This window comes from Eleutherodactylus coqui, chromosome 3, assembly GCF_035609145.1.
Source record: "Eleutherodactylus coqui strain aEleCoq1 chromosome 3, aEleCoq1.hap1, whole genome shotgun sequence".
NCBI lineage: Eukaryota > Metazoa > Chordata > Amphibia > Anura > Eleutherodactylidae > Eleutherodactylus > Eleutherodactylus coqui.
In genome coordinates this window covers 158,617,014-158,642,931 of record NC_089839.1, presented here as the reverse complement: position 1 = coordinate 158,642,931, position 25,918 = coordinate 158,617,014, and positions in this window count along the sequence as shown.

The window sequence follows — 25,918 nt, the reverse complement described above, 5'->3', positions numbered from 1 at the left end:
GGCATACGTGGGGGCACATGGCGTCCCCATCGCGGTGCCCCTGAGCTGGTGGAAGAACTTCCTGTTAAACAGGAAATAGTTATGTGTCAACACGAATTCTAATAGTTGTAGAATAAATTCGTTTTGAGCCTGATACATCAGGCTGTCCTAGTGGAGTGTTCGTAAACACTCATCGAGTGTCATAATCCAGGTCGCTACGGGTACCACTATTTGTTTCGTGGTCTACCTCACCTGGTTCCTTGTTTTTGTATGTTTGTCAGTGTTGTGCCCTTTCTTCGTTTTTTAATCGTATCTTATTAAAAATTTGAGTTTTAATATAAGTCAAAATTTTATGTACGGAATCAAATTTTCTCGCTTCCCAATGATATAGAAACTTGAAATTTGGCACGAGCATTGATTATGTCATAAATAGGAAAAGCTAATGGGTCCCAACCCGATTATTTAATTCTAAGCGCCAAAGAATTAGCGTCCAAATTTTACGTACGGAATCTAATTCTCTCACTTCCCAATGTCATACAAACTTGAAATTTGGCACGAGCATTGATTATGTCATAAATAGGAAAAGCTAATGGGTCCCAACTCCATTTTTCAATTCTAAGCGCCAAAGAATTAGCATCCAAATTTTACGTACAGAATCTAATTTTCTCACTTTCCAATGTCATAGAAACTTGAAATTTGGCACGAGCATTGATTATGTCATAAATAGGAAACGTTAATGGGTCCCAACTCCATTTTTCAATTCTAAGCGCCAAAGAATTAGCGTCCAAATTTTACGTACAGAATCTAATTTTCTCACTTTCCAATGTCATAGAAACTTGAAATTTGGCACGAGCATTGATTATGTCATAAATAGGAAAAGTTAATGGGTCCCAACTGCATTTTTCAATTCTAAGCGTAAAAGAATTAGCATCCAAATTTTATGTACGGAATCTATTTCTCTCACTTCCCAATGTCATAGAAACTTGAAATTTAGCATAAGCATTGATTATGTCATAAATAGGAAAAGTTAATGGGTCCCAACTCCATTTTTCAATTCTAAGCATAAAAGAATTAGCATCCAAATTTTATGTACGGAATCTATTTCTCTCACTTCCCGATGTAATTTGGCACGAGCATTGATTATATCATAAATAGGAAAATTTTATGAGTCCCAACCCAATTAGTCAATTCTAAGCGCCAAAGAATTAGTGTCCAAATTTTATGTACGGAATCTAATTCTCTCACTTCCCAATGTCATAGAAACTTGAAATTTAGCATGAGCATTGATAATGTCATAAATAAGAAAAGTTAATGGGTCCAAACTCGATAATTCATTTCTAAGCGCCAAAGAATTAGTGCCAAAATTTTATGTACGGAATCTAATTTTCTCGCTTCCCAATGATATAGAAACTTGAAATTTGGCACGAGCATTGATTATGTCATAAATAGGAAAAGCTAATGGGTCCCAACCCGATTATTTAATTCTAAGCGCCAAAGAATTAGCGTCCAAATTTTACGTACGGAATCTAATTCTCTCACTTTCCAATGTCATACAAACTTGAAATTTGGCACGAGCATTGATTATGTCATAAATAGGAAAAGCTAATGGGTCCCAACTCCATTTTTCAATTCTAAGCGCCAAAGAATTAGCGTCCAAATTTTACGTACAGAATCTAATTTTCTCACTTTCCAATGTCATAGAAACTTGAAATTTGGCACGAGCATTGATTATGTCATAAATAGGAAAAGTTAATGGATCCCAACTGCATTTTTCAATTCTAAGCGTAAAAGAATTAGCATCCAAATTTTATGTACGGAATCTATTTCTCTCACTTCCCAATGTCATAGAAACTTGAAATTTAGCATAAGCATTGATAATGTCATAAATAAGAAAAGTTAATGGGTCCGAACTCGATAATTCATTTCTAAGCGCCAAAGAATTAGTGCCAAAATTTTATGTACGGAATCAAATTTTCTCGCTTCCCAATGATATAGACACTTGTAATTTGGCACGAGCATTGATTATGTCATAAATAGGAAAAGCTAATGGGTCCCAACCCGATTATTTAATTCTAAGCGCGAAAGAATTAGCGTTCAAATTTTACGTACGGAATCTAATTCTCTCACTTTCCAATGTCATACAAACTTGAAATTTGGCACGAGCATTGATTGTCATAAATAGGAAAAGCTAATGGGTCCCAACTCCATTTTTCAATTCTAAGTGCCAAAGAATTAGCATCCAAATTTTACGTACAGAATCTAATTTTCTCACTTCCCAATGTCATAGAAACTTGAAATTTGGCACGAGCATTGATTATGTCAGAAATAGGAAAAGTTAATGGGTCCCAACTCAATTATTCAATTCTAAGTGCAAAAGAATTAAAGTCCAAATTTTACGTACGGAATCTAATTCTCTTACTTTCTGATGTCATCTATATATATATAAATGAATTTCTGTCTGTCTGTCTGTCCTTTATGCATTACTATACCATTCATCCAATCGCCACGAAACTTTGGGAAGTTGTTGAGTACACTCCTGGAAAGATTACTGGCATAGTACAACTATCCTACGATAGGTGGTGTGCGTGCGAGCATCGTCGACAGTTATGCCCCCCCAGACAAAGATCATTTGATTTCCATTACAAGCACGAAAGCAAAAGGCAAAAGGCATTACGAGCAACGGGATGAGTGTTCAACTACAAAATGATGCATCCGCCGAACGTATCGCAAGACAATTGCTGGATATTGAGAATGCTGAGGTAAAATGAAAGCTGTGCTGTGATTGGTTGCTATTTCTTAAACTGCTGAGGTAACATGAAAGCTGTGCTGTGATTGGTTGCTATATATTATACTGCTGAGGCAACATGAAAGCTGTGCTGTGTTTGGTTGCTACTTCTTATACTACTGAGGTTACATGAAAGCTGTGCTGTGATTGGTTGCTATATATTATATCGCTGAGGTAAAATGAATGCTGCGCTGTGATTGGTTGCTATTTTTTATATTGCTGAGGCAGAATAAAAGTTGCACTGTGATTGGTTGTTATTTCTCTTTCTGCTGAGGTAACATGAAAGCTGCGCTGTCATTGGTTGTTATATATTATAAAGCTGAGGTAACATGTAAGCTGCGCTGCGATTGGTTGTTATTTATTATACCACTGTGGTAACATGAAAGCTGCGCTGTGATTGGTTGTTATCTAGATATATAAAAACGAATGTATGTATGTATGTCTGTCTTCGCAGCAACGCGCGACGGGTAAGCTAGTTTATATATATTTATTGATATTTGCCAAATATGCTAAGAAGATGGATGTCTTGTGGAGGTTTACAGGCTAAAACACTAAATATAGCAAATTGTGCTTTGGCTTCAAGCTTCCGCAGTTTCAGTATGTACATTTCCCCATCTTTTGTACTGATTATTTTAATACCTACTTTATTAATTATTAAATGTCAGCCATAGACACTTTTAGCAACTTTGACAGTTTTGAAGCCCATTTAGAATCCCATTACTGTCATTAGGCATTTCTGTTGGGCTGTTCAACTCTCTACACACTCATACCTCCCAACTTTTGAATGGTGACTGCTGTGGCAGGGGATTTCTTCATCCTCGCGGGGAGTCCCTTCATCACTGAACACTGTGACAGTGCTATCACAGTGTTCAGTGATGAGGGGACTCCCCGCTGGGATTAACAGAACCCTTGGAGATTCCCCCATCCCCACGGGGGTTAACAAAAGTTTTCAGCTGGACATTTTGGGAGTCAATGGAAACTCCTGCGGCGCGCACCTAAGATAGTGCATGTTCTGTCTTTTTTAGGTGTGCGCCGTTTTGCGCTGCAAATCCCTCGCATATAAACGCTTCTATAAGAACCCATTGGTTCTTGGTACCAATAAAAAATACAGCTCGTCTCGCAAAAAATAAGCCTCCATAGAGCTCCGTAAATCAAAAAATAAAAAAGTTACAGGACTTTGAATGCAGCGATTTAGAAAAAAAAAAGATTTCCAAAAATCAAATTTCCAAGTCAAAGTAAGTATTAATGTGCCTTTATTTGTCTTAAGTTTTAAAATACATTTCTATAAAGATTAGAGATGAGCGAGCACCAAAATGCTCGGGTGTTCGTTGCTCGAGTCGAACTTTCCGCGATGCTCGAGGGTTCGTTTCGAGTAACAAACCCCATTGAAGTCAAAGGGCGACTCGAGCATTTTTGTATATCGCCCATGCTCTGCTAAGGTTTTCAGTGGTGAAAATCTGGAAAACCCAAGAAAGGGATGGAAACGACACAGAAACGGATAGGGTAGGCGAGGGGCAACATGCTGGGCTGCATTTCAGGTTCTCAGGTCCCACTATTAAGCCACAATAGCGGCCAGAGTGGGCCCCCCCCCTAACAATGTTTACTTCGGGCAAACCCTCATTAGCAAGGCATACCTTAGCTAAGCACCACACTACCTCCAACTAAGCACAAGCACTGCCTGTGGGACACACCGCTGCCTCTTCTCCTGGGTTGCATGCTGCCCAACCCCCCCGCACGACCCAGCGTCCACAGCGTACACCAAAGTGTCCCTGCGCAGCCTTCAGCTGCCCTCATGCCACACGCTGGCCTCATGTCTATTTATAAGTGTGTCTCCCATGAGGAGGAACCGGAGGCACACACTGCAGAGGGTTGGCAGGGCCAGGCAGCGATCCTCTTTAAAAGGGGCGAGGCGATAGCCCACAATGCTGTACAGAAGCAATGAGACATCCAATCCTGTGCCACCTCCGTCAGGAGCTGCAAACGTGGGCATAGCAATGGGGAATCCATGTGCCACACAGTATTCATTCTGTCAAGGTGTCACATAGCTCAATCGACACTGCAAGGGGAAAGCCGTCTGCGCTCTGCCCCCTACCCAAGTCAGTCAGTGTCTTTGTGCCAGACAGGTCAAACACCGCGATGGGAACTAAGTTTGCACCAACAGCATAGGTAGGTCCTAGGAAACCCAAGACATGAACCAAATATTGATCTGAGCGGCCAAACATGGCAGACTTGCACCGCGCCCACGACATAGGCCTCAGCCCACAGCTTCAGTAATCCTAAGCAGGAAGCGGAGTTTCACTGCACCCAGGACATAGGCCTCTGCGCAAACCCTAAGCAATCGTGGGCCTACAGCGTACTCCAATGCTAGCGTAGCTGTGCACGTCTCATTAGAGCTGTATTGCTCCTGAAGTTTGTCCCAATGCAGTGCCCCGGATAGTAGAGCTAACGTCAGATTAAATGCAGGTGGGCATCGGCCCACACTGCATGCCCCAGTCTGACTGGGGTTTTTAATACATAGAGAGTTCTTTATAAGTAGACACAGGCAGTTACAACTCCCTAATGTGAAGTCCGTGTGGACCGACAGCATGGGTGGGTCCCAGGAAGCCACCGGCGGTACATCAATAAGTCCCATTGCATTGCCCAGCACAGCTGAAGTAACGTCAGATTAAATGCAGTTGGGCTTCGGCCCCCACTGCATGCCCCAGTCTGACTGGGGTTTTTAATACATAGACAAAGGCAGGAACAACTCCCCTATGTGAAGTCCCTGTGGACCCACAGCATGGGTGGCTCCCTGGAACCCACCGGCGGAACATAAATACATCCTATTGCAGTGCCCTGGACAGCAGAGCTAATGTCAGATTAAATGCAGGTGGGCTTCGGTCCACACTGCATGCCCCAGTCAGACTGAGGTTCTTTATAAGTAGACACAGGCGGGTACAACTTCGTATGGACCGACAGCATGGGTGGGTCCCAGTAAAGCCACCGGCGGTACATAAATAAATCACATTGCAGTGCCCTGCACAGCTGAGCTAACGTCAGATAAAATACAGGTGGGCTTTGGCCCACACTGCATGCCCCAGTCAGACTGGGTTTTTTTATAAGTAGACACAGGTAGGTACAACTCCCCTATGTGAAGTCCCTGTGGACCCACTGCAGGGGTGGCTCCCTGGAACCCACCGGCGGTACATAAATATATCCCATTGCAGTGCCCTGGACAGCAGAGCTAACGTCAGATTAAATGCAAGTGGGCTTCGGCCCACACTGCATGCCCCAGTCAGACTTGGGTTTTTTATAAGTATACACAGGCAGGTACAACTCTGCAATGGGAATTCTGTGTGGACGGACAGCATGGGTGGGTCCCAGGAAGCCACCGGCGGTACATAAATAAATCCCATTGCATTGCCATGGACAGAAGAGCTAACGTCTGATTAAATACAGGTGGGCTTCGGTGGCCAGGATTAAGTGGGCCATGGTGGGGGACTTTCTTATTGTGTCGTTTAAGGTGAAATTCTTGGACTGCCGCCAGACGGACCACTGCGAAAGCATTTGCCAAGAATGTTTTCATTGTTGGAGGAGGAGGACGGGATGTTTTTGAGGCAGTATGTGTCCTGTCCCCGTGTCCGTGGTTATATGCACCTTCCTAGTGTCCGCGTCGCTGAAAAGTTGTCGCGCCTGGGTACCTAGTAGCGCGGCCTCGCCACCATCATGTCTTTGGGAAGCCTCCATTTCCACAACCCTGTAACATAGCAATAGCAGCAGTATAGGCAGACCCCAGTAACAGTTATGTAGAAGCAGAATGGGCAAAGCAGCAGATTCACATTTCCATGGCAGCAGTGTAGGGAGAGCATAGTATTTGTAACATTTCAGTAGTAGCAGTATAGTCAGACCCCAGTAACAGTTACGTAGAAGCAGTATGGGCAAAGCAGCAGATTCCATTTCCCTGGCAGCAGTGTAGGGAGAGCATAGTATTTGTAACATTTCAGTAGTAGCAGTATAATCAGACCCCAGTAACAGTTACGTAGAAGCAGTATGGGCAGCAGATTCACATTTCCCTGGCAGCAGTGTAGGGAGAGCACAGCATTTGTAACATTTCAGTAGTAGCAGTATAGTCAGACCCCAGTGACAGTTACGTAGAAGCAGTATGGGCAAAGCAGCAGATTCACATTTCCCTGGCAGCAGTGTAGGGAGAGCATAGTATTTCTAACATTTCAGTAGTAGCAGTATAATCAGACCCCAGTAACAGTTACGTAGAAGCAGTATGGGCAGCAGATTCACATTTCCCTGGCAGCAGTGTAGGGAGAGCACAGCATTTGTAACATTTCAGTAGTAGCAGTATAGTCAGACCCCAGTGACAGTTACGTAGAAGCAGTATGGGCAAAGCAGCAGATTCACATTTCCCTGGCAGCAGTGTAGGGAGAGCACAGCATTTGTAACATTTCAGTAGTAGCAGTATAGTCAGACCCCAGTAACAGTTACGTAGAAGCAGTATGGGCAAAGCAGCAGATTCACATTTCCCTGGCAGCAGTATAGGGAGAGCACAGCATTTGTAACATTTCAGAGGTAGCAGTATAGTCAGACCCCAGTAACATTTACGTAGAAGCAGTATGGGCAAAGCAGCAGATTCACATTTCCCTGGCAGCAGTGTTGGGAGAGCATAGTATTTCTAACATTTCAGTAGTAGCAGTATAATCAGACCCCAGTAACATTTACGTAGAAGCAGTATGGGCAGCAGATTCACATTTCCCTGGCAGCAGTGTAGGGAGAGCACAGCATTTGTAACATTTCAGTAGTAGCAGTATAGTCAGACCCCAGTGACAGTTACGTAGAAGCAGTATGGGCAAAGCAGCAGATTCACATTTCCCTGGCAGCAGTGTAGGGAGAGCATAGTATTGGTAAGATTTCAGTAGTAGCAGTATAGACAGGCCCCCGTAACATTTACGTAGAAGCACTATGGGCAGAGCCCACTATTAGTTACATTTCTGTTATAGCAGTATAGACATGCCCCAGTAACATTTCCGTTGAAGCATTATGGGCAGAGCCCAGTATTAGTAAAATTACAGTAGTAACAGTATACACCAACCAAGGTAACATTTCAGGAGCAGAAGTATCGGCAGACCGAAGTAACATTTCTGTTGCTAAAGTATAGTCAGACCCCTGTAGCATTACTGTGGCAAAAGTATAGGTAGGCAGAACAGAGTTACATTTCTGTAGCAAAAGTGTAGGCCAACACCAGACACAGTGGTGTACCATGAGTGCAGGCAAAACCCATAAAAATTAGTTGTATTACACTGTAGGCGAGCACCTGAAAAATTGTTGTACCGACAGTAGAAATGTACCCCAGAAAAATTGCCCATGCCCAACCCAGAGGGCAGGTGAAACCCATTAATTGCTTAGCGTACTGTGGTTTAATTTTTAACTAGGCCTGGAGGCAGCCCAGTCAAAATAAAAATTGGTTAGGTGGAAGTTTCAATGCTTTAATGAGAATTGAAACAGATAAATATTATTTAGAAAAGTTATATGAGCCTTTTGGCCCTCAGAAAAACTGCCCGTTCATGGTGATTACGAGAGGTTTCAGGAGGAGGAGCCGGAGGAGGAGGACGAATATCATACACAGATTGACAAAGGTCTTTAGGTAGCGCTGCTGTCCGCTGGTGGAGAAGAGAAGTCTGGGGAAATCCAGGCTTTGTTCATCTTTACGAGTGTAAGCCTGTCGGCACTGTCAGTTGACAGGCGGGTACGCTTGTCCGTGATGATTCCCCCAGCTGCACTAAACACCCTCTCTGACAAGACGCTAGCCGCAGGGCAAGCCAACACCTCCAGGGCATACAGCGCGAGTTCGGGCCAAGTGTCCAGCTTTGACACCCAGTAGTTGTACGGAGCAGAGGCGTCACTGAGGATGGTGGTACGATCGGCTACGTACTCCCTCACCATCTTCTTACAGTGCTCCCTCCGACTCAGCCTGGACTAGGGAGGTGTGACACAGTCTTGCTGGGGAGCCATAAAGCTGGCAAAGGCCTTGGAGAGTGTTTCCCTGCCTGCGCTGAACATGCTGCCTGATCTCCGCGCCTCCCCTTCTACTTGGCCCTTGGAACTGCGCCTTCTGCCACTGGCGCTGTCAGATGGGAAGTTTACCATCAGTTTGTCCACCAGGGCCCTGTGGTATTGCATCACTCTCAAACCCCTTTCCTCTTCGGGAATGAGAGTGGAAAGGTTATCCTTATACCGTGGGTCAAGCAGTGTGTACACCCAATAATCCGTAGTGGCCAGAATGTGTCTAACGCGAGGGTCACGAGAAAGGCATGCTAACATAAAGTCAGCCATGTGTGCCAGGGTACCTGTATGCAACATATGGCTGTCCTCACTAGGAAGATCACTTTGAGTATCCTCCTCCTCCTCCTCAGGCCATACACGCTGAATGGATGAGAGGCAAGCAGCATGGGTACCCTCTGCAGTCAGCCCAGCTGTCTCTTCCTCCTCAGGCTCCTCCCCCTCCTCCTCCTCCTCCTCCACGCGCTGAGATATAGACATGAGGGTGCTCTGACTATCCAGCGACATACTGTCTTCCCCCGCCTCCGTTTCCGCCCGCAAAGCATCAGCCTTTATGATTTGCAGGGAACTTCTCAAGAGGCATAGCAGGGGAATGGTGACGCTAATGATTGCAGCATCGCCGCTCACCATCAAGGACCTGGCAGAGATCTGCCATCCAGGCCCACTCCTCTGTAAAGAATTGAGGAGGCTGACTAACACTTCGCCGCACATGTTGGAGTTGGTATTCCACTATAGCTCTACGCTGCTCATACAGCCGGGACAACATGTGAAGCGTAGAGTTCCACCGTGTGGGCACGTCGCACAGCAATCGGTGCACTGGCAGATTAAACTGATGTTGCAGGGTGCGCAGGGTGGCAGCGTCCGTGTTGGACTTGCGGAAATGTGCGCTGACCCGGCGCACCTTGCCGAGCAGGTCTGACAAGCGTGGTAGCTTTTCAGAAAGCGCTGAACCACCAAATTAAAGACGTGGGCCAGGCATGGCATGTGCGTGAGGCTGCCGAGCTGCAGAGCTGCCACCAGGTTACGGCCGTTGTCACACATGACCATGCCCGGTTGGAGGCTCAGTGGCGAAAGCCAGCGGTCGGTCTGTTCTGTCAGACCGTGCAACAGTTCATGGGCCATGTGCCCCTTCTCTCCTAAGCTGAGTAGTTTCAGCACGGCCTGCTGACGCTTGCCCATCGCTGTGCTGCCGCGCCGCCCGACACCGACTGCTGGCGACGTGCTGCTGCTGACAAGTCTTGATTGCGAGGTAGAGGTTGCCTTGGAGGCGGAGGAGGAAGGTTTAGTGGAGGTGGCATACACCGCCGCAGATACCAGCACCGACCAGGGGCCTGCAATTCTGGGGGTGGGTAGTACATGAGCGGTCCCAGGCTCTGACTCGGTCCCAGCCTCCACTAAATTCACCCAATGTGCCGTCAGGGAGATATAGTGGTGCTGCCCGCCTGTGCTTCTCCACGTGTCCGTTGTTAAGTGGACCTTGCCAGTAACCGCGTTGGTGAGGGTGCGTACAATGTTGCGTGAGACGTGGTCGTGCAGGGCTGGGACGGCACACCGTGAAAAATAGTGGCGACTGGGGACAGAGTAGCATGGGGCTGCCGCTGCCATCATGTTTTTGAACGCCTCAGTTTCCACCAGCCTATAGGGGAGCATCTCCAGGCTGATCAATTTGGCTATGTGGACATTTAAAGCTTGAGCGTGCGGGTGCGTGGCGGCGTATTTGCACTTTCGCTCCAATGATTCTCTTAGCGACAGCTGGACGCTGCGCTGAGAGACATTGCTGGATGGGGCCGAGGACAGCGGAGGTGAGGGTGTGGGTCCAGGCCAGGAGACGGTCGTGCCTGTGTCGTGAGAGGTGGGTTGGATCTGAGTGGCAGGTTAGGGCCCAGGGGGAGAGGCAGTGGCGCAAGCTGGAGGCAGTGAACGGCCTTCGTCCCACCTTGTGGGGTGCTTGGCCATCATATGCCTGCGCATGCTGGTGGTGGTGGCTCCCCGGCTGATCTTGGCGCGACAAAGGTTTCACACCACTGTTCGTCGGTCGTCAGCCGTCTCAGTGAAAAACTGCCACACCTTAAAGCACCTTGGCCTCTGCATGGTGGCTTGGTGCGAGGGGGTGCTTTGGGAAACAGCTGGTGCATTATTTGCTCTGGCCCTGCCTCTACCCCTGGCCACCCCACTGCCTCTTCCAACCTGTCCTGCGGCTGCAATTGCCTCCCCCTCTGAAGACCTGTCCTCAGTTGACTTATCACACCAGGTGGGGTCAGTCACCTCAGCGTCCAGTGGCTCTTCCTCCGAATCCTCTGTGCGCTCCTCCCTCGGACTTACTGTCCTTACTACCACCTCACTGATAGACAACTGTGCCTCATCGTCATCGTCCTCCTCACCCACTGAAAGCTCCTGAGACAGTTGCCGGAAGTCCCCAGCCTCATCCCCCGGACCCCGGGAACTTTCCAAAGGTTGGGCATCGGTCACGACAAACTCCTCTCGTGGGAGAGGAACCATTGCTGCCCAATTTGGGCAGGGGCCCGAGAACAGTTCCTGGGAGTCTGCCTGCTCCGCAGAATGTGTCATTTTCATGGAGTGAGGAAGCTGGGAGGAAGGAGGAGCAGCAGCCAGAGTTGCAGCAGTGGACGGCATAGAAGACTGGGTGGTCGATAGATTGCTGGATGCACTTTCTGCCATCCACGACAGGACCTGCTCACACTGCTCATTTTCTAATAAAGGTCTACGACGTGGACCCAAAAATTGTGATATGAAGCTAGGGACCCCAGAAACTGCCCTCTCTCCTACTCCCACAGTAGTCGGCTGCGATTCACCTGGACCAGGAACTCGTTCTATGCCCACACCCTCACTTGGGACTCTGCGTCCTCGACCGCGTCCACGTCCTCTACCCCTACCCCTACCCCTCAGCATGCTGGATTAAGAATCGAGCAGAGACAGAGCGGTGTAAAAATTTTGTGAATTAAGAAAATTTGTGGTTTCTTGGCATACACTTAGAGGCAGACAGAGCTGAGGCAACGCAAAGTGTGGACAGAAAAATATTTAAATGAAGGCTGCACTTAGGCCTTGCTGTGCACTATGCAGTTTGGATGGATGTGAAGTCCCACAGGCCACGCAGGCAAATGCACTGGGTCACCGGTAGCCGTAAAAAGGATTTCTTTTTTAAATCTCCTGTTTTTTCGAGGCAATGCAGGCTGAGGCTATGCAGTGTGTATTGCATTTTCAATGTATGGGCGCCTGACACACCGTGCAATTGTCAGACAAGACAGCACGCGTATAACACAGAGCGGTGTAGAAATTTGTGGTTTCTTGGCGTACACTTGGAGGCAGACAGAGCTGAGGCAACGCAAAGTGCGGACAGAAAAATATTTAAATGAAGGCTGCACTTAGGCCTTGCTGTGCACTATGCAGTTTGGATGGACGTGAAGTCCCACAGGCCACGCAGGCAAATGCACTGGGTCACCGGTAGCCGTAAAAAGGATTTCCTTTTTAAATCTCCTGTTTTTTCTAGGCAATGCAGGCTGTGGCTATGCAGTGTGTATTGCACTTTCAATGTATGGGCGCCTGACACACCGTGCAATTGTCAGACAAGACAGCACTCGTATAACACAGAGCGGCGTAGAAAATTTGTGGTTTCTTGGCGTACACTTAGAGGCAGACTGAGCTGACGCAACGCAAAGTGCGGACAGAAAAATATTTAAATGAAGGCTGCACGCAGGCTCTGCTGTGCAATTCTGAGGTACTACAACTCCCAGCAACCACGGAGTTAAATGCACACGGTCACAGGTTGCCCTAAGAAGAACCGTTGGGGTTCTTGTAGACAGGATTCTACACTACCACTGTCCCTGCCTGACCAATACTGCCCCTATAGTCAAGTACAGACTGCAGCCTGAGAACGCTACAGCCTGCACACCCGATATACATAAAAAGAAAAAAAAGTGCAAAACTGCTCACAGCAGCCACAACAGTAATGCACTAGGTGAGCTGTGGCCCTAAGAAGGACCGTTGTGGTTCTTGAAGACGCTAACACTGTCCCTATAACAGCAACAGCAGCAGCAGTATTTTTTTCTCATGGTGTGCACTCTGAGGGTTAAATAATTTACTACCTTTTTTCTCTGGGTCATTACGAATGCAGCGATACCACATATGTGATTTTTTTTTATTCTTTACATACGAAAGGGAGAAAGGTTGGGTTTTGATGTATTTATGTTTATGCTTATTTTTTTTTTAATTTATATTTTCGTCTCACTAGGGGACTTGAATATCATCATATTTTATCATTCATCTAATACACTACTATACTTCAGTATAGCAGTGTATTAGAATGGCTATGAAGCTCAGCCAGAGCCTAAGTCTTATAGGCCATCATAGCTGGCAGATCTGGAGACTATATTCAAGCTTCCAGGTGCTATGGCAACCCATCGGGATCCTGTGATCATATTGCAGGGGTCCGATAGGTAAGAGAGGGAGCTTCCTGCCTCTGTTAGCCTTTTACATGCCGCGGTTGCACTGATTTTCTTCCCTATTGGGGAATCACATACACAGCAATTCCTTAAAGGGGTTCTGACATGAACAAAAAAATATTTATTTACCTTGCCTGGCCAGGACCGATCGCCAAGCATGTCCCCTCTGTCGGGCATCTTCTTCTGTGGCTTCTAGAAGCAGAGCTGGAGCGATCAAAATGACCGCTTCCTGCTCTGCTCCGTCTGTCAACCACTTCCAAGGTGAACGGACGGGCTGCCCACAGCAAGCATATCAGAAGCAGTGCTTGCTGTGGGCGGCCCGTCCATCCTGGCTGAACTCCCGAGTGCTGCGCATGTGCAGTGGAGAGGCAGCCTGTCCTGACTCCTGTTAGAGGGCACCTCTCCACTGCGCATGCATGAATTCCCAGAGGGGGGCGGGGTATTAGTGTATCTTGACGCCACCATAAGTAGTGGTGGAGTCAAGATACAAGCAGTTTGACAGGGGTTTGTCGCCCCCTGTTTCTGATTGGCTCTCACCTCAGCCTCACAGGTCCTCCCAGCAGAAGCACAGCGGTCTCCGTCTCTCTTCCCCCGTGCTGAGGCGCGGCATCGGGCTCCCAGCAGTGCAGACGAAAGTCACGGGTCTGCGCCTGTCTTCACCATCTTCGTTGTAGCACGAGCGCAGAACAACCAGTGGCCTTCTCCGCCTGTCTCCCCCATCCTGGGCCGCGGCGTCGGCCTCCCAGCAGCGGTAGAAACTTTGAGGCCTCTCCAGCTCTATCCACCGGCCTGAGGCTGACAGCTGCATTCGGGCCCAATGAGGTGAGAGACAGGGGTGTGGAGTTGTGGTACCGCACTGCTGAGATAGAATCGCTGGCTGGTCAGGACCAGTGCATGGCAGCAGCGGTGGCGTGGCGGAAGTCTCCTAAGCTCAGCAGTTTGTGGCCATGTAGAATCAGTCAGCGCTGCAGAGCGGTGGCTGCCAAGACTGGTAGCACCAGAGCTCTGTGGCACATGGCTGTGGTGAGCGTGCAGGAGCAGCCACCGGGGGACAGCGATGGTGGGGGGACGCAGTTTAATGAGGCAAGCACTTTGGCAACGCACCGGGGGCCAAATAGCCTATGTTCCCCGGCTAGAAGAATACTACCCTAGCCAAAATGCAATAAACAGGTTGCTGCTAGGACCTACATCAAGACAGCCAATCTGGAGCTGGGGTGTGACAGGGGTGTTCTGGTGGCATCAAGATACACAAATACTGTCCGAGGAAGAAGAAGAGCCTGCTGGGAGATGGCCCCCACTGCACAACAACAACAGGAAAAAAGGTAAGTATAAGATTTTTATGCTTTAGCATGCCATTAATCGTGGGTTCCCTGTGTCCATTAGGCAGATCAGGGAACAATGGCTGCTAAAGCATAAAAATCTGATTCGTGTCAGAACCCCTTTAATTATACTGATGATCAGAATTCAATGGGATAATTCTAACAATCCATACTTATCGAAGAATTACTATGTATGCGATTTCCTTATGGAAAAGAACCTTGGTTATATACACATGATGGATGGCGCCCCAGTCAGTCCAGTCCCCCATTAACTATTCACATTCCCAGTCATTACAGTCCCACATATTGTCATCTACACCCCAGTCATCACAACCCTTATGTACTTTCTTCTCCCTATCAATCATCACAACCCCCCATGCACCACCTTCCCACTCCTTAGCCATGCAGTCATTTTCTCATCTGTATTGCAGGACACTGACAAGCCAGCAGATAGTAATCAAGCATAGCGCTGGCTAGCTGAGCCTCAACCAATCTGTGCTAGGCATGTATACTGCACAAGTGTAGAGTCGCTACAACTAAGGGCTCATGCCCATGGACAGAGCAGGATACGGCCACGGATTTACGCAGTGGTAAACAAAACACTCCCGCTGGTGATCGCGAAAAAAGGTCTCTATTAATACTATATTAATGGAGACCACCCGTGGCGTAAATCCGCGGAAAATAGAACACGCCGCGATTTATTTCCCGCTGCAGAAATCCGCGCTAAAATTCTGCGTATCGGCATTGGCTGGCAGAAAAGCTATTAGGTTCAATAGAACCTAATAGCTGCGGAATTCCACAACAGATTTATGCCAATCCGTTTGTGGACATTAGCCCTAAAGGTGTTGAAATGCACTGGAACTATGTTAGTGAGAATAACAACACCGTTGCAAGTTGTGGTCTCATAGCAAAATATTTTTTATTGATATAAATAAAGGTTTTTGATTTTATACAATTTTTTTCCAAGCATTCGTTGAGCTGGATTTTGCCCTCTATGCATCAACTAACCACTGGTATATCACTGCCAGCTACCGCTCGCTATTAAAGCTGTATTCCAATTTCAGACATTTATGGCATACCCACAGGTAAAATTTCTAATAAATGTGGGTCCCACTTCTTAGACCTGCACCTATCTCTTCCCCGACCTGGCTCACCTCCTCCTGCTCTCTATGGCTACCAGTGGCCAGGATTATAGAAGGGGACGAATTATCCATTTTATGATTTTTCCTTAACTCCCACAGAAATTTATGGGTGATGTATAAACAGTGAGCTACCCAGTTTCTGCACCTGAGAAGTTATGGAAACTGCATAGAACGAGTTCAGACGGAGCTGTCATGCATTCTATGTTCATATTCACATGAGCTTCAGGAAGCATTTATTGCCTCTCCTTGGGGATTTGCTGAATGCAGTCATTGCAGGAAATTATTTCATCACTTAACTTTTTAAAAATCCTTCTATACAAGCGAGCTGAGATTTGTTTGCTTACTTTTAGGCTTCCTTCCGTATGTTCAATAGTTCAATGAATATATAAGAACGAGAGCTACAGAATTTTAATGACAAATGGCCCATTTTACCAGTTTTTGCAAAACTTTCTTCTTTGGGCCAAAGCCTAGATGTTTTTTTTTCATCTCTATCAGGATTTGATATTAGGATAAGTTCACTCACGAAAGAAAACTTCAGCAGGAGATCTCTGTGTGGATCTCTAATCCAGTGGCAATTACACAGCAAAATCTACATGTTAAGGCGGTTTCACATATGTGTCAGAACCTCCGACCTGCATGCAGCGCTTTTTCTTCTATCCAAAAGCCAGCCAGCTGGGCAGAAACCAGACGAACCCCATTATAGCCAATGGGGTCTGCCAGCACTGTTTGGTTCCATCCAGAGACGTGACTGTTCAGCCGCAGGTATTCCCCTGCAAACAGACCAGGAAAGGGGAATCTCTAGCGCAGATGTGAAAGCACCCTGACATATTCATATTACAATAATGTGCAGCAGATTCACTGCGGATCCTATCCTATGCATGTGGTGAAATCTGCAGTGAAAATCCACATGTTTTGCTGCAATGAAATCAGCAGCATGTTCTGCACTTTGTTGGGGTTTTAAAAATGTTAAAAGTGTAAATTGCTGAATCAGCACAACTATATAAACACTGCATGAAAATGTATAATCTGTTATATGAGTCAAATAGTTTGTTTGGAGTGGACTGAGCATACGGTGTCTGAGGGTTCGTGGCCAGAAAGGTTGGTAAACCCTCTTCCCCAAGCCTGTTTGCGCCTTAATGACAAGGCCAAATTTTGGAAATCTGACATGTGTCACTTTAACATAGAATAACTCTGTAAAGGTTTTGCATATCCCAGTGATTTTGGCATTGTTTTTTCGCCACATATTGTACTTTATTTAGGTGGTAAAAAATAGACCGATAGAATTTGTGTATGTTTATTAACCCTTTCCAATCCATTGTCTGACGTCTGAAGACATTCTGATTGAAGGCTCTGATGTCGGAAGACATCTGGCAGGGTATTCTTACTGTAGATTACTGGCCGCTCTGTTGTTGGGGACCTCTCCAGCATATCCCATACCACAGTACTAGCTCTAGCCAGCAGACGGCGCAATTGTATAATGGCAGAAAAAGAAAGCCCCCTAGGAAACCCTGCATTCAAAATTGGATTGCAAAGGGTTAAAAGCGCCAAAAAGTACAAACATACTGAACAAATTTTTGATAAGATAAATATTTCCATCTGTTTACTTATATCAGCAAGCACATCTGAACACATTAGTCTTTTTTTAACCATTTAGGAGACATACAAATTTAACATTAATTATTAAAATTTTGAGGAACATTTTGTCTATCTACATCCGTGATGGCGAACCTATGACACGCGTGTCAGCACTGACACACGTAGCCATAGTCGCTGACACGCGGCCGGTCACTCCGTTAATGAATACTGGCAGGGGCCGTGACTCCCCTGCCGGTATTCATTAACCAGCACTACTAACCAGCGTTGATCCCGGCGCACACTGTGATGTCAGTGTGCACCAGGATCCTCCTCCCCTCGTCCCCCGACATCTCCTACCTGTTGGTTCCGCGGGAGCGTCCGGGGGAGAAGGCGTCCTGCAACACACTGATGTCACAGTGTGCGCCGGAGATTATCGCTGCTGGAGGATGCTGGGCACAGGAGGAGCGGAGCATGCAAGCATACACAAGGTAAGTACATGGGGGCGTCCGCTGTATCACTTCTGGGGGTCTGCTGTGGGGGGGCAGTCACCGCTGGGGGTCCGCTGTGGGGGGCAGTCACCGCTGGGGGTCCGCTGTGAGGGGGCAGTCACCGCTGGGGGGCCGCTGTGGCTGGCAGATAATGCTGGGGGCCTCTGTGGGGGGCAAGTAATGCTGGGGGCCGCTGTGTGTGGTGCTGTCGCTGTTGGGGGGCCGCTGAGGGTGGCCCCTGTGGGTGGCGCTGTCGCTGTTGGGGGGCCGCTGTGGGGTGCGCTGTTGCTGCTGGTGGGCGCTGCTGGGGTGCGCTGTCACTGCTGGGGGCCGCTGTGGGGGGCGCTGTCGCCACTGGGGGCTCGTCATTACTGAGATAAGTGAGGGGGAGGCAGTGAGAGGCGAGGGCCTGTGCTATGGGTGTTTTGGGTTTATTAAATAGTTATACATTACAATTTTACATATTTGTTATTTAAACTATAAATATCGCAAATTTATGGATTTTTTTCTCGAAGTGACACACCGCCCGAGTTATGCTCGTTTTTTTTGCGAATTTTGACACACCGAGCTCAAAAGGTTGCCCATCACTGTCCTACATCAAGCCAATATTGCAAAGGCTCATAGGTGTCAGAACGATGGACACCCCCACATTTTACTGCATTTTAAAAGCTACACCCCTTAATGTATTCAGTGAGGGCTGTCATGAGTATTTAGACCCCACAGTTTTTTTTTCCAGGAGTTAATGTGTCATTTTAAAGACAGTTTTTTTTCTATAGTGCAAATGAAAATGAGGATTTCCACCCCAAAATGGATCCCCCTGTTTGTCCTGTGTTCAGAAACATACCCATTGTGGCGCTAATCTTCTATCGGTATGCACAACTGGGCCAAACTAAAACAAAAACAGATTTCAGAACAGAAATTCTGCTTCAAGGTGTTCCTGGCCCCATTGCACACTTGTAGAGCCCTTGAACTGCCACGACGATAGAGAACCCCCGCAAATGACGCCATTTTGAAAACTAGACCCCTTAAGAAATCCATATAGGGGTATACTGTGTGATTTGACCCCACAGTTTTTGAATGAATCTAAGCAAAACAGAAGGAAAATAATAGGATTTTAATATTTTTGGCAATTGCGTCATTTTAAAAACAGGTTTTTTTTGGTAGAGCAAACATATGAATGAAGACTTGTACCCCAAAATGGATACCCCTGTTTGTACCGTGTTCATAAACATACCCACTGTAGTCCCAATTTGCTTACTGGACATATGGCTAGGCCTGCAATGAAGGGAACACCCTTTGGCTTTCAGGGCACAACTGAATCAGTTGTAGGCCCCATTACTCACTTGTAGAACCATCAAGCTGCCAGAACAATAGAACACTCCCCACAAGTGAACCCATTTTGAAAACGAGACCCCTTAACGAATTCATGTAGGTGTTTACTGAGCATTCTGACCCTTCAGTTTTTTGCAAAAACTATTATAAAGCAGGTGAAAAATAAATAAAATTTTTTTTTTTTCATAAATGTCACTTTCATGACAGTTTCCTTTTCACGCACGGAAAACTGGAAAGCTGCACCCCACATTTTATAGCACTAGTTCTTCTGTGTTCAGCAATACCCCCATTGTAGCCCCAATCTACTTATAGGACACATGGCTAGGCCTATAATGCAGGGAACATATTTGGCTTTCAGGGCACAACTGAATATATTCCAGGTCCCATTGCACACTTGTACAGAAAAAAACTTGGCTCCCTAAAAAGAACTTTTGACATTCCCTAAACCTCAGATAAAAGTAATAATGTAAAGCTGTGTGATCTCCAAACAGGTGTTATTACGGAGATGTGGTTGGGATGGGAACATGGGGCAATAAAACTGGGTATCCCTCCTCCTCCCATGCTTGCTGCAAACCTGACACTTTTTGGGGGGTATTTCTTGATGGCGCATTACCATCTTTTTCATTTCACCCCACTTTAAAGTTTTTTAGAACTTTAAATGGTGTCATTAAGCAATATAACTCGTCCAGCAGAAAACACGCCTATATCAGCAAAAAACATAAAGCATCCAGCTCTGGAAAAGTGGAGGGGAAAAAAGGATTGCAAAAATCCCAGAAAAGTCTTCTCATGAAAGTCATTTGGTCATTTTCTTTGGAAAAGGTTACAATGTTTCACTTTTTTGATAGTATTTTTCACAGTGTGATCTGTATTAGGGCTCCTGTAAACTTGTGTTTTTCTTATGCGTTTTTTCATATAAATTGTCAATGGGACTTTCTAATGTTAAAAACTCATCGCAAGTTGGTGATTTGCAATTTTTGTGTGATGTGTTTTTAACATTAGAAAATCTCATTGACAATCGCGCAAGAAAAAAAACGCAACGATATCGCGTGAAAAAAACGTGCAAGAAAAACGCAAGTGTCCAGGAGCCCTTAGAAGCACATTGGGGCAGATCAGCGGAGTAGCAATGAGATGATACAAATGACGCCCCTGTTTTACCCTAAAAATAAGAGAAAAGTATAAGAACTTTCTGTGTTTTGTAGAAAAGGGTTCATAGATATAAAGTGTTTCAGCACCATATTATGTGATGCATCTTTCCATCTTCCATATGTAGTGTCCCACTTGGAACCTTTAAATGTTCAGATGCTTGTTTCTTGTTTTTTACATCAGTGACAGAATGAACCAATCAGGCGCTTGCTTGCTTTCACGTCACTTAACAATGACAGTTAGAGGCAACCAATCAGATGCTTGCTTTTATTCTGTTGCCTAGGTGATGACAGTTGGAATGTGATGGTGTCTTAAGAGACCGCGGCCCAGCAATAGTCTCAGCACAAAAACTCATCGCCTGCCTCCCTGGTCGCTGTCCAACAACTGCCAAGTGCCTTTTAGGTAGGAGACTCTATGAGGGAAATGACTTGTGCTGGAGTATGGAAGTATAAAGTAATGGGGACAATATAGGATGACCGCTGCCGCAGCCCAGGCGCACTCTGACAATGTAACACGGCATTTATATGAAGTGATCGGTGTTACACGTGTTTGGCTGTGATCACACACATTGGCTTCAGGCTTGGTGCAGATAAGTGATAACCCGGCTGCGGAGTGATGACTGCTGTACATCCTGCAGTACTTACATCACATTCATACTGCAGTTTACAGCATTGCTTCATTAGTGTTGGCTTTTATGTTATACAGTACAGTATAATGATATTAGTATAATAATACATGTTTATTACTGCTCTCCATATCATGTGATACTGATATCAGAGTGTTATTACATTTTAGGGAATTGTCTTTTTAGCCTTCTGACTCGTGGATTTACATTCCCAGAACGGCTTTACTACAAAATATGGCAGTGTTATAGCAGTACTCATACAAATGTGATAGAAGTACATATACAGTATATATTATATATGTATATAGTGTTATTATTTATACACAATGTGGTGTACAGGGCAGCATATAGTATGTAGCAATGTTATGTATAAAGTACCTGGATTATAGTCTGTTTATACAATATATGGAGATATTATTTATATATACAGTGTACAGTAATATATACAGTATATAGATATGTATATATACAGTGTACGGCAATATATATAGCATATACAGATATTATTTATATATACAGTGTATGGAGATATTTATATCCGATGTCCACGTATATTTGCTTTTGCTTTATCTGTACTGTGAATGGTCCGCACGGCAAGCCGTCAGACATGCTGAGTACAGATTAAAAAAAAAAAATCTCCTGCTTTTCCCATGTCATCGCCCAGTGAAGACGCGGAATCCACAACCGTGGATCAGACGACTTCCATTAAAGTCCACGCGGAATTTGTGCAAAAATGGATCATGCTGTAATTTTTCATCTGCAGGCAGAAACCGCAATAGGTTGATGCTCATGTGCATGGAGAATCACTTTTGCATTCTATGGGCAGTATTTGCGGCAGAATGATGCCAGCTCCGGATTCCGCAATGCAAATCCGCCCGTGTGCATGCACCCTAAGTGTCACCTTTGGGAATGTTGTGCTTTAAAGGTGAATATTTTTTGCTCGTTCTTTTGTTTCATTAATTTGGCATTTTTTACGGGGCACAACGAGGTTTTTATCATTCATAATATTGGGCTGATATTGGGGTTTCCACGTGGGTAAAACTTCCGTTAATCACAGGATTCTTGGCTGACAGAAACAACCTTCACTAACAGAACTTGTAGTTTACTTTATTCCACGCCGTCACAGACCGTCACTTTCCAATCACTTCTCCCAATAGAGGTCGTACATTTCTGTGAGCACATGTACCCCTTGTGTTAGTCGCCATGGGATTAACCCGCTCCTTTACTTTGTAGGACTTATTTAGGGGCAAATGGTTAGAAACAGGATAAGATCCATTATTCTCTTTTTATGTTTTGTTTTAGGAAGTTTGTTCATTTAGTAATATTTGCCCCCAAAATGATCCTCTAATTCCCCGGTGTATAACGGTGACCGCAGGATACAATATTACAGTCAGAATCTGCGTCCTCTGCACTTTGTTGTGGAATCCAGCCAGTCGGCACGGACATTTCACTGGTAGAACTCCTGAAGTGCAGCACTGCCTGGCGGCCTAGTGACGCCTCTGGCGGTGGTACTACATGTCCTGTACTGCCCTCTACCTGCAGCAGGGTGAGCGGCTCCTTCAGGTATGTGAGGAAGGCTCCATGTTACTTTCTGGTGAACTATATGTTCTATACAGAACTCTGAAGAAGCTCTTCTTCTTACTATAGAAAGCGATTTCCAGCTTCCAGCAGCAATTTCTGACTTATATGGAAGGACTTGCTTCATCTCTATTAGTTATCTGCTTGAGTTTCCCTTTTGTGGTTTTTTTTGTTGACATTTTGGAGTCTTTGGAGTCAATCACCACTATTTAAGTCTATTTAAGCCCCTGTGTCATGGCTGAATGCTGCGGTGACCAGGACTTGAACACCTTGATGTGCGTTTTGCTTCACGCAGCTTCATCAGGAGAGGCAAAGATTAGAAGCAAGGACTTAAATTTATACTTAGACCAAAATCTAGTGCACCTCATTACTTTGGTCAGAATCTCTAAAGGGGTTTTCTAGAGAGAATACCACTACATCAATAGTTGAGCTCGTGGGGTCTAACCTTTATATGGAAGGACTTGCTTCATCTCTATTAAGGCCCACTTAGACCCAACGATTTTCGCTCAAAATTCGCTCAAAGCCGTCTTTTGAGCGAGAATCGTTGGGTTTAAACGCATGGACGTTGTGCATATTCTGTTAACGATTCGCTCATCGTTGTCTTTCAGCTAGCTCGGAGCACTCAGCTGTATATCAGCTGAGTGCTCCATGAACGCAGAAGGAATATGCAAAAGATAGCACTGCAGCTGTCTTCTGTATACCCCGCTTGGAGCGTTCAGCCGTATACCAGCTGAGAGCTCCAAGAAGACAACAGCTGTATGCAGAAGATAGCCATCCCGCTTGTCTTCTGTATACAGCATGACCTTCATTTACACACTTATGCAAAGTGAATGCTCAAAACTGTCACTCAAACTGTTTGAGTGAATGTTGAGCGATCATCTTGCCATGTAAATGGGCCTTAAATTATCTGCTTGATTTTCTTCAGTTTCCCTTTTGCGTTATCTTTTGTTGACATTTTGGGGGTCTTTGGAGTCAATCATCACTATTTAAATCAATGTAATCCCACCCTGAGTCATGGCTGAATGCTGCGGTGACGAGGACTTGAACACCTTAATGTGCATTTTGCTCCATGCAGCTTCATCAGGAGAGGTAAAGGTTAAATAATTAGACCAAAATCCAGCCCACCTCACTACTTTGGTCAGACTTTTTAAAGGGGTTTCATTAGATAATACTACTAATGACCTATCCTCAGGATAGATCATCAATAGTTGAACTTCTGGGGTCTGTCGCTCCGGACCACGACTGATCAGCTGAGCGGGCGTATGCTGTCAGTGCCACAAATACACAGAGGTTGGAGTGGAACCAGAGGAAGTCTCTGCGCCGACCTCTGTATAGTGGCTGGAGCTTGTAACTGCAGGCATAGCTCACATTGATTTCAATGAGAGCTGTGCCTGCAGTTACAAGCGTCGGTCACTACACAGGGGTTGACACAGAAACATTCGCTCCGACCTCTGTGTATTTGTGGCGCTGACATAATGCACCAGCTCACCTGATCGGTCGGGGGCCCAAGAGCTGGACCCCTGCCAATCAACTATTGATGACCTATCCTGAGGATAGATCATCAATAGTATTCTCCCTGGAAAACCCCTTTAAGTTCCTTGCTTTTACTCTTTGGTCGCCTCCTAATAAAGCTGAGTAGAGCGACACGCGCATCAAGGTCTTCTAGTTCTTGCCAAATTCAGTCATGCCACAGGATGGGTTTAATAGGCTCAAATAGTCCGCACTTTAGTTGTCCTGCTCTGTCCACCTGGATGGTCCTTTCAGCACTGATGCATTATGCTATGTGATACATATATGTGCTTTAGCCTCTGTGCTGCCACTACTTGGGTGACCCCTTAAGCAATATGCATTGATTTTCTACTTCATGTAGCGAGCACTTTATTATCTTTGCAGTATAATAGTAATCTTCTGCACTTTGTGGATTATGTATGTTATTAGGCTCTTTATCTCAGTCCAGCAGCCATGCACCACGTCTCTTAGGACTTTATGCTCGCTCATATCACTTCCTAGCACTCTTAGGCCTCATGTCCATTCACATGCACAGATTCCGCAGCAGAATCTAGGGTTGCCCGCGGACATGGACAGGAAAATACATTTTTTTACCAGCTCAGGTCCAGTGCGGGTCTCCTCTTTGCCAGACGGATCTTCTTTCTTCAGCACGGCAGCTGGACGCATGTACAGTGCAATTATTATTTTTTAAATCTCCTGCTTTCCCGCAGATCCGCAGCACATCCACAGTGACAGCTGTGGCTGTGCCGCAGTTCAGACGGCTTCCATTAACTTCAATGGAAGCCCTCCCACGGGATCCGCAGAAAGATGGAGCATGCTGCGATTTCTTCTTGCGTGTGCGATTCACATACAAGAAAAAAACAAAAATCACATCTGCATGCTTTAAATTGCCTTGTGGATGCTAATGCATCCCTATGGGCAGCTAGACGTGCAGATCTCCCGTACGGGAGACTTGCGTAGATTTTATAATTAAAATCCGCCTGTGGATATTGGGCACTAATCTAATTAGTGATGTGCACCCCCAGAAGTCCACGGCATGTAACAAAACAGGTGATTCATCAGACTAGACCACCTGCTTTTATCGCTCCATGATCCAATTCTGGTATTCACATGCTTATTTTAGGCGCTCTTGGCAGTGGAGAGATGTCAGCATGGGCGCTCCGACCGACCTACAGTTACACCACACACTCCATATTCAGCAACCTGCGATGCTCTGTGTGTTCCGTCCCCCTCCTTAGCCCAGATAAAAGGGAATCTGTCCGCTCCTATGAGCCCCATAAAGTTCTGGTCTTGTAGGAGCCGATACGCTGAATGTGGAGATATAACTATTATACTTCCCTTCCTCTGTGTTCCCCCCTTCATCCGCTTGGAAAGCCACAGCTGTATCCTGTGGACTACATAGGCATCGGCTTATAATGAGAGGAGCGGTCCTGTCATTATGTGTCCGCACACAAGTAGTCCACGTGGTACATGCCGTTGTGGCTTTACAAGCTGATTCCAGTGGTCATCACATCCCAGATTCAGCATGATCGCCATAATCATACTGACGGCAGAATAAAGTGATTATGTCATTTTTACCACACAGTAAATGCTGTAAAATCCCCAAACAATGGCGCATTGGCATCATTTCCATTTCACCCCACTTTAAAGTTTTTCAGCACTTTAAATGGTGTCATTAACCCCTTAATAACGCGGCCCTTTTTCTTTTTCCATTTTCATTTTTTCCTCCCCCCTTTAAAAAAATCGTAACTCCTTTATTTATCCATCGACGTCGCTGTATGTGGGCTTGTTTGTTGCGGGACGAGTTGTATTTTTCAATGGTGCTATTTAAAGTACCATATAATGTAATGAAAAACTTGAAAAAAATTCTAAGTGGAATAAAATGAAAAAAAAAACCGACATTTCGCCATCTTTTAGTGCGTCTTGTTTCTACAG